Genomic DNA, 15,131 nt, shown 5'->3' with positions numbered 1-15,131 from the left:
TCTGTCTGCCAATATATTGGATTTCCCTGGAATGTGGGTCGCTACCAAGAAGCGGTTGGTAGCTACGGCCCATTCCCACACCCTCATGGCCTCTCTGCAAAGGGGGTAAGATCTGGTCCCTCCTTGTTTGTTTAGATACCAGACCACCGACATGTTGTCTGTGTGGATAGTGATAATGCCTTGAGGGAGAAACTTGTGGAGAGCCTGTAGGGACAGAAGTACAGCCCTCATCTCCAACACATTGATGTGGAGAAAGGTTTCGTCTGGAAGCCAGGAACCCTGAACTAACCTGCCCAGACAATGCCCCCCCCACCCTGTCTGGGAGGCATCCGTCGTCAGGGTGGCCACCGGAGGGGGGATAACAAAAGGTCTTCCCTGATTCAGATTGGACGGGTGAAGCCACCAGCGGAGGTCCCGTTTGCACGTTTCTGTAATCATAATGGGGTGATTGAGGGGAAGATTCTGAAATGACCATTGAGTCGATAATAGCCACTGAAGAATCCTCATGTGCAACCTTGCCAGAGGAACTAGTAGAACCGTGGCAGACATTGAACCTAAAAGTTGCAGGACCATCCTGGCTGGGGCTTTGGATCTTGAAAGCAGGGCTTGAACTTGGCCTTGTAAAGTTTGGATCCTTTCGGTAAGAAAACGCCAGCATCAATTTTGAGTCTATCTCTGCTCCTATGAACCTTATGCGCTGAGAGGGCAGCAAGACAGACTTTGACCAATTGAATGTAATTCCCAGGGTAGCACCCAGGGAAAAGGTGGCTTTGAGGTTGTCCATTAGTAGATGACTGGTGGTGGCAGTCAGGAGCCAGTCGTCCAGATAGGGAAACACTTGGAATCCAAGACTCCTCAGGTGAGCAGTTACTACTGCCAAACACTTGGTGAACACCCTGGGGGCTCTAGTGAGACCAAAGGGCAGAGCACAAAATTGGAAATGACTGTCTCCCAGGCTGAAGCGCAGATACTTCCTGGACGCCCGATGTATCGGTATGTGATAATAGGCGTCCTTGAGATCTATGGAGCACATCCAAACATCCTTCTCCAATAATGGGAGAATGGATTGTAATGTGACCATTCGGAATTTGGATTTCGTGACGGATTGGTTTAGTCTGCTGAGATCCAATATTGGTCTCAGGTCCCTTGTCTTTTTTGGCACTGAAAAGAACCTTGAGTAATTTCCGGATCCGATCTGGTCTGTGGGGACCGGTTGGATGACTCTTTTCTAGCAGCTTTAACGCCTGCGGCTGCAATTTCCTTTGACTGGGTGGTGGGTCCGGGATTTTTTGGACGGTGGGGAGAGTGTGTGAAGGGAATGGTGTAACCTCCGGCAATAATCCGGGCACCCATCTGTCCTGAGTGATTGACTCCCAGGCTTTTAGGTGCTTGGCAACGGCACCCGACTGGCTCCGGAGCAGCACAGCCGGGCAATCCCTCATGAAGTGTGGGAGGCTGAAGAGCCACGAAAGGACTCGCAGTCTCCAGAATTGTGGGGCCCTCTGCCGCCTCTGGGACGGCGTCAGAAAAATTTCCCGTCCTCTGCCTCTGGAAGGGGAATCTTCCTGCTGTTGATGGAAAAACTTACGTGATTTGCGGAACCACATCTTCCCTCCTCCTTTAGCCTTGGAATAAGGCCGAAAGGGAGTGGAATAACGTGCACCTACGGCAGATAAAGTTTTTCCTTCTTGCTCACAGCGGGTAAGAGTGTTTTAACCTTAGGTCCAAATAGAGAGGACCCATCAAAGGAAGCGCCGTCGGCGAAGGAAGACTTGAAGGCCTCCATAAAATGACACAACGGAGCCAGGCTTGTCTCCGTAGAGCCACGCCTGTGCCTGCCGCTCTACCCGCCCCTTCGGCCGCATATGAAATGAGCCTCATGGACGAGTTAGAAATTGAAGCAAGGATAGCCAACTGAGAGCTAACCGACTGGGCTAGCTGCTCAGGTAGGTTACCCGAGAGGGAATCTGACAGCTCCTTGACCAGATCCCTCTGAAGCCTGGTAAAATGTGCCAAATAATTCAGGGACCTTAAAGTAAAGGCCGCTGAAGTCAGGGTGCACGCCTGCATCGGTCCATGCGCCTAGACACCTTATTAGGAGGATGGACGGACATTGAAGCCCCTGCCACGCCCCGTTGTGTAGCAGATGCCACCACCATGGCATCTACAGCCACGCCTTTGGTCAGGAACTCCTTCTCGGGTGGGGCAGACAAAAATTTGTTAGGACGAGAAGGGACTGGTTCCACGGTATCTGGATGTTCCCACGCCTCCGACAAACTAAATCCAGGAGCTCGTCGAAGGGCGGAGACACCCAGGAGGCGGAGGGCTGAGCCCCAAAGGCCTTGAGAAGCACTGACTCATCAGCAGAGGGGGGTTTGGATATCCAGCCGCCTCGTTTGAGGATCTCTAAGATGTCTGCAAATGAGACATCATCCGAGGACGACTTCGGGGACCCCTCCGCATCATCAAGATCAGTGTCAGATGTAATAGACTCGGGGAGTCCACGTGCTTCCTCTTGCACGATCTCTTCCTTGGGGCTCCTCTGAAGACAACTCAAGAACCCTCAGGAGGAGGGAACCCCAGTGGGGTAACCTCAGGCCCAGGGGCTCCGCTGCCTAAGGACAGGGAACTGCCAAAGACCCAGTCTCCACGCCCAGGGAAGGTGCCGGTAAAGCCGGAGAGATGGCCGAGGAAGACTTGGCCAAGGCACTCCTCATAGCTCTGAAAGCCGGACCCCCAGAATCCTGTGAGTGTCTGGTCCCCAGAGCCATGACAGCAGACGGAAGTCCCGCAGCCGAAGCACCGAGAGGGAGGCTCGGAACCGACAGCATAGGTCCCGAAACATCACCCCCGGGTCCAGCCAAGAAGTCCGTGTACCAAACTCGGACCCGAAGGCCGGGGTTGGAGTAAGGGTCGGAGCCGACCCTAAGATCTCTACCGGCTCCGACAGCACCTGCTCCAACAGAGCCGAAGCGGTCGGAGGAGGAATGGCAATGACATGGGCATGGGCTGTCGGCTGCGAAGCCAACTGGGTCGGAGCCGAAACCAATTTTTGAAAGACTGGGGACTGGAACAGTCTTTGGAGCACCCTGTCTATGTCCGAATCTGACATCCTCGATGACCTAGAGGATACAGAACGGGTTCGAGGTGGCCTCTCCAACGGCCCCAAGGGGCTAGGGGACCGGCTCCGAGGCGACTCGATGACTATCGGCGCCGAAGGAATACCCAAACTAGTTTCCATCGGTGCCGAGGAGGAAGTGTCTGAGCGGACAACCTTCATCGGCTCCGAAACCAGTGGAGCCGATGAAGATGACCCGCCTCTCGATGCCCCAGCCATCGGCTCCGAAGCCAGAGGAGTCGAGACTGGTGGCATCGAGGCAGACCGTTCCGACCTCGGCTCCGAAGTCCTTGGAGCCGAAGGAGAGGCCTGCCTATGTCTTTTGGCGGTCGGATCCGACGGACTGGTCGGAGCCGACGCCCTTTTCTTTTTAGCAGGAGAGGGAGAGGATGCTAAAGCTTCTTCAAAGGAGGGCTTTATAATGCCTTTTAATATGAGCTTATTTTTCCTCTCTTGGAGGACCCTCGAGGAAAAAGCGTGACACACGCTGCAAGACTCCTGCAAATGTTTTGCACCTAAACAATAAACACAGAGAGAGTGATCATCTGTGATAGACATTTTAAAGTTGCACTTGGTGCACTTTTTAAAGCCTGAAGGCCTAGGAACTTGAGACATTCTGGTGAATTAAAGCCAAAACACAGTACAAACACTGTAATTAGAAACAAATTTTTTCTGCTTCTTCCTTCTTTTAAAAGAAAGAGAAACTATCAGCAATAGAAGGATCCGAAATCCCTAAACAGAAAGAAGTCACCTAACAACCAACAAAGAAAAAGACCGGGAAAGGCCTTTCCACACAAGAGGTACTCCTAGTCAACACTCACAACACAAGAATTTACTAAGTAAATTTCTCCAAACGCACTCTAAACACAAGAATAGCTGTTAAAACAGCTTTTTGTTGAAGAATAAAGAGATTCCTGACAGAAAGTTAGTGAAAATAATCACTACTTAGCTCAGCCAGCTCGAGACCACGTCTTCACTTGTTAGCGGCAAACGAGATCTGGGGGACTGGTAGTGGTGCATCCTGGGATATAGTAAGCTCAGCCAATAAGAGACTTCGCTCTTTGGCATAAGTGTGAGTCGGAGCCGAGGGATCGGCTCCGAACCCATCAGTCAGAATGTAGGCGAGATAGGATCACATAACATCAAAGGATTTACCTACAATGGAGGTCAACACAAAGATACACATCTATAACACACAAGAAGAAGAATAAGTACAGTTGTACAGATTACAGAGATATTAAATCAAAATGCAGACAAAAATGTGAATAAACACTAATTTTTTTCTCAATATCACAGCTGACAGTAGGCCAATCTCTCTGCAGCAGCCTGAGCAACAGCTTTATCTGATTTAAAAAACAGGACTGAAATAAAACAATACTGATGCAGGAATACTTTGGCTGGTGGAAACTAGTTCTGAAAATGTACTGCCACTAAGGAAACAGACAAGGCCTCCAGACAAAGAATTTTACTATAACTGAGGTCTACACTGAGAGATATATAGCTATAACACACAAGAAGAAGAATAAGTACAGAGTTACAGATTACAGAGATCATCATTCTCTTTCGGCTTTTCCCGTTAGGGGTCGCCACAGCGGATCATCTCTTTCCACTTCTTCCTATCCTCTGCATCTTGCTCTGTCACACCAACCGCCTGCATGTCCTCTCTCACCACGTCCATAAACCTTATCTTAGGCCTTCCTCTATTCCTCTTACCTGGCAGCTCCATCCTTAGCATCTTTTTCCCAATATACCCATCATCCCTCCTCAGCACATGTCCAAACCAACGCAATCTCGTCTCTCTTGCTTTGTCTCCAAACTGTCCAACATGAGCTGACCCTCTAATATACCGATTCCTAATCCTATCCATCCTAGTCACACCGATTGCAAATCTTAACATCTTTAACTCTGCCACATCCAGCTCTGACTCCTGCCTTTTGTCAATGCCACTGTCTCCAACCCATATAACATAGCTGGTCTCACTACACTCTTGTAGACCTTCCTTTCACTCTTACGGATACCCGTCTGTCACAAATCACTCCTGACACTCTTCTCCACCCATTCCACCCTGCCTGTACTCTCTTCTTCACCTCTCTTCCACATTCACCATTACTCTGAACTGTTGATCCCAAGTACTTAAACTTGCCCACCTTTACCAACTCTACTCCCTGCATCCTCACCATTCCTCTACCCTCCCTCTCATTTACACACATATATTCTGTCTTAGCCCTGCTGACCCTCATTCCTCTGCTCTCTAGAGCATATCTCCACCTCTCCAGAGTCTCCTCAACCTGATTCCTACTCTCACTACAGATCACGATGTCATCTGCAAACATCATAGTCCACGGGGCCTCCTGTCTGATCTCATCTGTCAACCTGTCCATCACCACTGCAAATAAGAAAGGACTCAGAGCTGATCCTTGATGTAATCCCACCTCCACCTTAAACGGATCTGTCACTCCCACTGCAGTCCTCACCACTGTCACACTACCCTCGTACATATCCTGTACCACTCTTACGTATTTCTCTGCCACTCCCGACTTCCTCATACAATACCACAACTCTTCTCTAGGCACCCTGTCATATGCTTTCTCCAAGTCTACAAAGACGCAATGCAACTCCTTCTGACCTTCTCTGTATTTCTCCATCAACACTCTCAGAGCAAACATTGCATCTGTAGTGCTCTTTCCTGGCATGAAACCATACTGCTGATCACTAATCATCACCTCCTTCTTAACCTTGCTTCCACTACTCTTTCCCATAACTTCAAGCTGTGACTAATCAGTTTTATCCCTCTGTAGTTACTGCAGCTCTGCACATCACCCTTATTCTTAAAGATAGGTACCAAAACACTTTTTCTCCACTCCTCAGGCATCCTCTGACTTTCCAAAATTTCATTAAACAATCTAGTTAGAAATTCCACTGCCATTTCTCCTAAGCACCTCCATGCTTCCATTGGTATGTCATCTGGGCCAACAGCCTTTCCATTCTTCATCCTCTTCATAGCTGCCCTTACTTCCTTGCTAATCTGTTTCACTTCCTGATTCACTATCCCCACATCATCCAACCTTCTCTCTCTCTCATTCTCTTCATTCATCAGCCTCTCAAAATACTCTTTCCATCTACTCAACACACTCTCCTCTCTTGTGAGTACCTTTCCCTCACTATCCTTTATCACCCTTACATGCTGCACATCTTTCCCAGCTCTGTCCCTCTGTCTAGCTAATCGGTACAGGTCCTTTTCTCCCTCTTTAGTGTCCAATCTCTCGTACAACTCTCCATATGCCCTATCCTTAGCTTTTGCCACCTCTCTCTTTGCCATGCGCCTCATCTCCTTATACTCATGTCTACTTTCTTCATCTCTTTGACAATCCCACTTCTTCTTCGCCAGCCTCTTCCTCTGTATACTCTCCTGTACTTCCTCATTCCACCACCAGGTCTCCTTGTCCTCCTTCCTCTGTCCAGATGTCACACCAAGCACCTTTCTAGCAGTCACCCTTACTAGTTCTGCTGTAGTTACCCAGCTATTCGGTAACTCTCCACTGCCTCCCAGTGCCTGTCTTAACTCTTCCCTAAACTCCACTTCACAATCACCCTTTTTAACTTCCACCATTTAATCCTTAGCACAGCTCTCACATTCCTCCGCCGCATCTTGATCACCAACGCCATTCTACATACCACTAATCTATGCTGCTTAACTACACTTTCACCTGCCACCACTTTACAGTCTCCAATCTCCTTAAGACTGGCCCTCCTACATAATATATAATCAACTTGTGAGCATCTTCCTCCACTCTTGTACGCCACCCTATGCTCCACCCTCTTCTTAAAATACGATTCACCACAGCCATGTCCATCCTTTTCGCAAAATCCACAATCATCTGACCTTCTGCATTCCTCTCCTTAACACCATACCTACCCATCACTTCCTCATCCCTCTGTTCACTTCACCAACATGCCCATTAAAGTCCGCTCCAATCACTAGTCTCTCACCCTTGGGTACACTCACCACAACTTCATCCAACTCACTCCAAAATTTCTTTCTCTTCCATCGCACACCCAACTTGAGGAGCATATGCACTAACAACATTCATCATTACACCATCAATTTCGAAGCTTCATAAACATCACTCGGTCAGACACTCTCTTCACGCCTAAAACACTCTTGGCATATTGTTCCTTTAGTATAACCCTACCCCATTTCTCCTGCCATCCACACCATGATAAAACAATTTGAACCCGTTTCCTAAACACCTGGCCTTACTTCCTTCCATCTGGTCTCTTGCACACACAATATATCAACCTTCCTTCTCTCCATCATATCAGCTAGCTCTCTTCCTATACCAGTCATACTGCCAACATTCAAAGTTCCTACCCTCACTGCTACACTCCTAACCTTCCTCCTATCTTCCTGCCTTTGGGCACGCCTTAGCCTCCTCTTCTCCTTCGCCAACAGTCGCCCAATATTCGCCAGCACCCTGTTGTCTAACAGTACTGGTGGCGGTCGTTGTTAACCCGGCCTCGACCGAACCGGTATGCAATTATGAAAAGTTCTCCGCATCAGTAATTTTTGGCAGAAGTTTTATGCCGGATGCCCTTCCTGACGCAACCCTCCCCATTTATCCGGGCTTGGGACCGGCACAAAGAAATGCACTGGCTTGTGCATCCCCAGTGGCTGGGTTACAGATTTACAGATTACAGAGATATTAAATCAAAATGCAATCAAAAAATGAGAATAAACTCTTATCTTTTCTCAATATCACAGCTGACAGCAGGTCAATCTCTCTGCAGCAGCCTGAGCAGCAGGTATATCTGATTTAAAACACAGGAGAGAAACCAAACAATACAGATGCAGGAATACTTTGGCGGGATGAAGCCAGTTTTGAAAATTTATTGCCACTAAGAAAACAGACAAGGCCTCCAGACAAAGGATTTTACTGCAACTGATGTCAATACTAAGATATACAGATATACCACCCAAGAAGAAGAATAAGTACACTTGTACAGATTAAAGAGATATTAATTCAAAATGTAGACAAAAATGAGAATAAACACTTATTTTTCCTCAATATCACAGCTGACAGTAGATCAATCTCTCTGCAGCAGCCTGAGCAACAGGTATAACTGATTTAAAACAAAGGATGGAAGTCAAATAATACTGATGCAGGAATACTTTGACCGGATGAAACTAATTCTGAAAACTTACTGCCACTAAGAAAACAGTCAGGCATCCAGACTAAGGATTTCTCTGCAACTGAGGTCAACACTTAGATATACAGCTATAGCACACAAGAAGAAGAATAAGTACAGTTGTACAGATTACAGAGATATTAATTTAAAATGCAGACAAAAATGAGAATAAACACTTATCTTTTTCTAAATATCACAGCTGGAAGTAGGCCAATCTCTCTGCAGCAGATGGAGCAACAGCTATATCTGATTTAAAACACTAAACAGAAACTAAACAATACAGATGCAGGAATACTTTGGATGGATGAAACTTGTCCTGAAAACTTACTGCCACTAAGAAAACAGACAAGGCCTCCAGACAAAGGATTTTGCTTCCACTGAGGTCAACACTGAGAGGTATACAGCTATAACACACAGAAAGAAGAAGAAGTACAGTTGTACAGATTACAGAGATATTAAATCAAAATGCAGACAAAAAATGAGAATAAACACTTATCTTTCCTCAATATCACAGCGGGCAGTAGACCAATCTCTCTGCAGCAGCCTGAGCAACAGGTATATCTGATTTAAAACACAGGACAGAAACCAAACAATACTGATGCAGGAATACTTTGGCTGGATGAAACCAGTTCTGAAAACTTACTTCCACAAAAAAAAAAAAAAACAGACAAGGCCTCCAGACAAAGTATTTCACTACAACTGTGGTCAACACTAACTTATGCAGCTATAATACACACAAAGAAGAATAAGTACAATTGTACAGATTAAAGAGATATTAAATCAAAAAGCAGGCAAAAATTTTGAATAAACACTTATCTTTTTTCAATATCACAGCTGGCAGTAGGTCAATCACTCTGCAGCAGCCTGAGTAACAGGTGCATCTGATTTAAAACACAGGACAGAAACCAAACAATAGTGATGCAGGAAAACTTTGGCCAGATGAAACTAGTTCTAAAAATTTACTGCCACTAAGAAAACTGACAAGGCCTCCAGACAAAAGATTTCACTACAAGTGAGGTCAACACTGAGAGTTATAAAGCTATAACACACAATAAAAAGTACAGTTGTACAGATTACAGAGATATTAAATCAAAATGCAGACAAAAAATTAGAATAAACACGTATCTTTTCCAATATCACAGCTAGCAGTAGGTCAATCTCTCTGCAGCAGCCTGAGCAACAGGTATGTTTGATTTAAAATACAGGACAGAAACCAAACAATACAGATGTAGGAATACTTTGGCTGGATGAAATACTTCTGAAAACATATTGCGACTAAGAAAGCAGACAAGGCCTCCAGACAAAGGATTTCACTACCACAGAAGTCAACACTGAGAGGTATACAGCTATAACACACAAGAAGAAGAATAAGCACAGTTGTACAGATTACAGAAATATTAAATCAAAATGGAGACAAAAAATCAGAATAAACACTTATATATTCTCAATATCATAGCTGACAGTAGGTCAATCTCTCCACAGCAGCCTGAGTAACAGGTATATCTGATTTAAAACACAGGACAGAAGCCAAACAATACAGATGCAGGAATAATTTGGCCGGATGAAACTAGTTCTGAAAACTTACTGCCACCAAGAGAACAGACAAGGCCTCCAGACAAATAATTTCACTACAACTGAGGTCAACACTAAGATATACAGCTATACCATGCAAGAAGAAGAATAAGTACAGTGTTACAGATTACAGATATATTAATTCAAAATGCAGACAAAAAATGAGAATAAACCCTTATCTTTTCTCAATATCACAGCTGGCAGTAGGTCAATCTCTCTGCATCAGCCTGAGCAACAGGTATGTCTGATTTAAAATACAGGACAGAAACCAAACTATACAGAGGCAGGAATATTTTGGCTGAATGAAATAGTTCTGAAAACTTATTGCCACTAAGAAAACAGACAAGGACTCCAGACAAAGGATTTACCTACAACTGAGGTCAACACAAAGATACACATCTATAACACACAAGAAGAAGAATTAGTACAGTTGTACAGATTACAGAGATATTGAATCAAAATGCAGACAAAAATGAGAATAAACACTTATCTTTTCTCAATATCACAGCTGACAGTAGGTCAATCTCTCTACAGCAGCCTGAGCAACAGGTATATCTGATTTAAAACACTAAACAGAAACCAAACAATACAGATGCAGGAATACTTTGGATGGATGAAACTAGTTCTGATAACATACTGCCACTAAGAAAAAAGACAAGGCCTCCAGACAAAGGATTTCACTATAACTGAGGACAACACTGAGATATGTACAGCTATAACACACAAGAAGAAGAATAAATACAGTTGTACAGATTACAGAGATATAAAATCAAAATGCAAACAAAACAATGAGAATAAACACTTATCTTTTCTCAATATCACAGCTGGCAGAAGGTCAGTCTCTCTGCAGCAGCCTGAGCAACAGGTATATCTGATTTAAAACACAGGACAGAAACCAAACAATCCAGATGTAGGAATACTTTGGCCGGATGAAATCAGTTCTGAAAACATATTGCCACTAAGATAACAGACAAGGCCTCCAGACAAAGGATTTCACTACAACTGGGGTCAACACTGAGAGACATAAAGCTATAACACACAAGAAGAAGAATAAGTACAGTTGTACAAATTACAGAGATATTAAATCAAAATGTAGACAAAAAATGAGAATAAACACTTATCTTTTCTCCATATCACAGTTGGCAGCAGGTCAATCTCTCTGCAGCAGTCTGAGCAACAGCTATATATGATTTAAAAGACAGGACAGAAACCAAACAATACAGATGCAGGAGTACTTTGTCCGGTTGAAACCAGTTCTGAAAACTTACTGCCACTAAAAAAACAGTCAAGGCCTCCAGACAAAGGATTTCACTACCACTGAGGTCAACACTGAGAGGTTTAAAGCTATAACACACAAGAAGAAGAATGAGTACATTTGTACAGATTACAGAGATATTAAATCAAAATGCAAACAAAAAATGAGAATACACACTTATCTTTTTCTCCATATCACAGGCTGGCAGTAGGTCAATCTCTCCACAGCAGCCCGAGTAACAGGTTTATCCGATTTAAAACACAGGACAGAAACCAAACAATACAGATGCAGGAATACTTTGGCCAGATGAAACCAGTTCTGTAAATTTAATGCAACCAAGAAAAAAGACAAGGCCTCCAGACAAAGGATTTCACTACAACTGAGGACAACATTAAGATATACAGCTATAACACACAAGAAGAAGAATAAGTACAGTTGTACAGATTGCAGAGATATTAAATCAAAATGCAGACAAAAAATGAGAATAAACACTTATATTTTCTCAATATCACAGCTGGCAGCAGGTAAATCTCTCTGCAGCAGCCTGAGCAACAGGTATATCGGATTTAAAACACAGGACAGAAACCAAATAATACAGATGCAGGAATACTTTGGCCAGATGAAAGTGTTCTGAAAACTTACTGCCACTAAGAAAACAGTCAGGCATCCAGACTAAGGATTTCTCTGCAACTGAGGTCAACACTTAGATATACAGCTATAACACACAATAATAAGAATAAGTACAGTTGTACAGATTACAGGGATATTAAATCAAAACACAGACAAAGAATGAGAATAAACACTTATCTTTTTCTAAATATCACAACTGGTGGTAGGTCAATCTCTCTGCAGCAGCATGAGCAACAGGTATATCTGATTTAAAACACAGGACAGAAACCAAACAATACAGATGCAGAAAAACTTTGGATGGATGAAACTAGTTCTGATAACATACTGCCCCTAAGAAAAAAGACAAGGCCTCCAGACAATGGATTTCACTACAACTGAAGTCAACACTGACAGATATACAGGTATAACACACAAGAAGAGGAATAAGTACAGTTGTACAGATTATAAAGATAATAAATCAAAATGCAGACAAACATGAGAATAAACACTTATCTCTTCTCAATATCACAGCTGGCAGCAGGTAAATCTCTCTGCAGCAGCCTGAGCAACAGGTATATCTTATTTAAAGCACAGGACAGAAACCAAACAATACAGATGCATGAATAATTTGGCAGGATGAAACCAGTTCTAAAAGCTTACTGCCAATAAGAAAACATAGAAGGCCTCCAGACAAATGATTTACTACAACTGAGGTCAACACCGAGAGATATACAGCTATAACCCACAAGAAGAGGAATAAGTACAGTTGTACAGAGTACAGAGATATTAAATCAAAATGCAGACAAAAATGAGAATAAACACTTATCTTTTCTCAATATCACAGCTGGCAGTATGTCAATCTCTATGCAGCAGCCTGAGCAACAGGTATATCTGCTTTAAAACACAGGACAGAAACGAAACAATACAGATGTAGGAATACTTTGACTGGATGAAACTAGTTCTGAAAACTTACTGCCCCTAACAAAACAGAGAAGGCCTCCAGACAAAGGATTTCACTATAACTAAGGTCAACACTGAGAGATATACAGCTATAACACACAAGAAGAAGAATAAGTACAGTTGTACAGATTACACAGATATTAAATCAAAATGCAGACAAAAAATGAGAATAAACGTTAATCTTTTCTCAAAATAAGAGCTGGCAGTAGGTCAATGTCTCTGCAGCAGCCAGAGCAACAGGTATATCTTATTTAAAGCACAGGACAAAAAACAAACAATACAGATGCAGAAATAATTTGGCCGGATGAAACCAGTTCTAAAACATACTGCCAATAAGAAAACATAGAAGGCCTCCAGACAAATGATTTACTACAACTGAGGTGAACACTGAGAGATATACAGCTATAATCCACAAGAAGAGGAATAAGTACAGTTGTACAGAGTACAGAGATATTAAATCAAAATGCAGACAAAAACGAGAATAAACACTTATCTTTTCTTAATATCACAGCTGGCAGTATGTCAATCTTTATGCAGCAGCCTGAGCAACAGGTATATCTGCTTTAAAACACAGGACAGAAACCAAACAATACAGATGTAGGAATACTTTGGCTGGATGAAACTAGTTCTGACAAAGGATTTCACTAAAACTAAGGTCAACACTGAGAAATATGCAGCTATAACATACAAGAAGAAGAATAAGTACAGTTGTACAGATTACAGAGATATTAAATCAAAATGCAGACAAAAAATGAGAATAAATGTTAATCTTTTCTCAATATCAGAGCTGGCAGAAGGTCAATCTCTCTGCAGCAGCCTGAGCAACAGGTATATCTGATTTAAAACACAGGACAGAAACCAAACAATACAGATGCAGGAATACTTTGGCCAGATGAAACTAGTTCTGAAAACTTACTGCCACTAAGAAAACAGACAAGGCCTCCAGACAAAGGATTTCACTACAACTGAGGTCAAAATAAGATACACAGCTATAACACACAAGAAGAGAATAAATACAGTTCTACAGATTACAGAGATATTAAATCAAAATGCAGACAAAAATGAGAATAAACACTTTTCTTTTCTCAATATTACAGCTGACAATAGGTCAATCTCTTTGCAGCAGCCTGAGAAACAGGTATATCTGATTTAAACCACAGGACAGAAATCAAACAATACTGATGCAGGAATACTTTGGCCAGAAGAAACTAGTTCTGAAAACTTACTGCCACTAAGAAAACAGACAAGGCCTCCAGACAAAGGATTTCACTACAACTGAGGTCAACACTAAGATACACAGCTATAACACACAAGAAGAAGAATAAGTACAGTTGTACAGATTGCAGAGATATTAAATCAAAATGCAGACAAAAATTAAAATAAAAATTATCTTTTCTCAATATCACAGCTGACAGTAGATCAATCTCTCTGCAGCAGCCTGAGCAACAGGTAAAACTGATTTAAAACACAGGATGGAAATCAAACAATACTGATGCAGGAATACTTTGGCTAGATGAAACTTATTCTGAAAAGTTACTGCCACTAAGAAAACAGACAAGGCCTACATGCAAAGGATTTCACTATAACTGAGGTCAACACTGAGAGATATACAGCTATAACACACAAGAAGAAGAAGAATAAGTATAGAGTTACAGATTAAAGAGATATTAAATCAAAATGCATACAAAAAATGAGAATAAACTCTTATTTTTTCACAATATCAGAGCTGGCAGCAGGTCAATCTCTCTGCAGCAGCCTGAGCAACAGGTGTATCTGATTTAAAACACAGGACAGAAACCAAACAATACAGATGCAGGAATACTTTGGCCGGATGAAACCAGTTCTGAAAATTTACTGCCACTAAGAAAACAGGCAAGGCCTCCACACAAAGGATTTCACTACAACTGACGTCAAGACTAAGATATACAGCTATACCCAACATGAAGAAGAAAAAGTACAGTTGTACAGATTACAGCGATATTAATTCAAAATGCAGACAAAAATGAGAATAAACACTTATCTTTTCTCAATATCACAGCTGAGAGTAGCTCAATGTCTCTGCAGCAGCCTGAGCAAAACTATATCTGATTTAAAACACATTACAGAAACCAAACAATACAAATGCTGGAATACTTTGGCCGAAAGAAACTTGTCCTGAAAACTTACTGCCACTTAGAAAGCAGACAAGGCCTCCAGACAAAGGATTTTACTACCACTGAGGTCAACACTGAGAGGTATACAGCTATAACACACAGAAAGAAGAATAAGTACAGTTGTGCAGATTACAGAGACATTAAATCAAAATGCAGATATAAAATTAGAATAAACACTTATCTTTTCTCAATATCACAGCTGGCAGTAGGTCAATCTGTCTGCAGCAGCCTGAGCAGCAGGTATATCTGATTTAAAACATAGGACAGAAACCAAAGA

This window comes from Protopterus annectens, chromosome 9.part0 (assembly GCF_019279795.1).
Source record: "Protopterus annectens isolate FY-2018-M chromosome 9.part0, PAN1.0, whole genome shotgun sequence".
Lineage (NCBI taxonomy): Eukaryota > Metazoa > Chordata > Ceratodontiformes > Protopteridae > Protopterus > Protopterus annectens.
Note: the sequence above shows the minus strand (reverse complement) of the source record.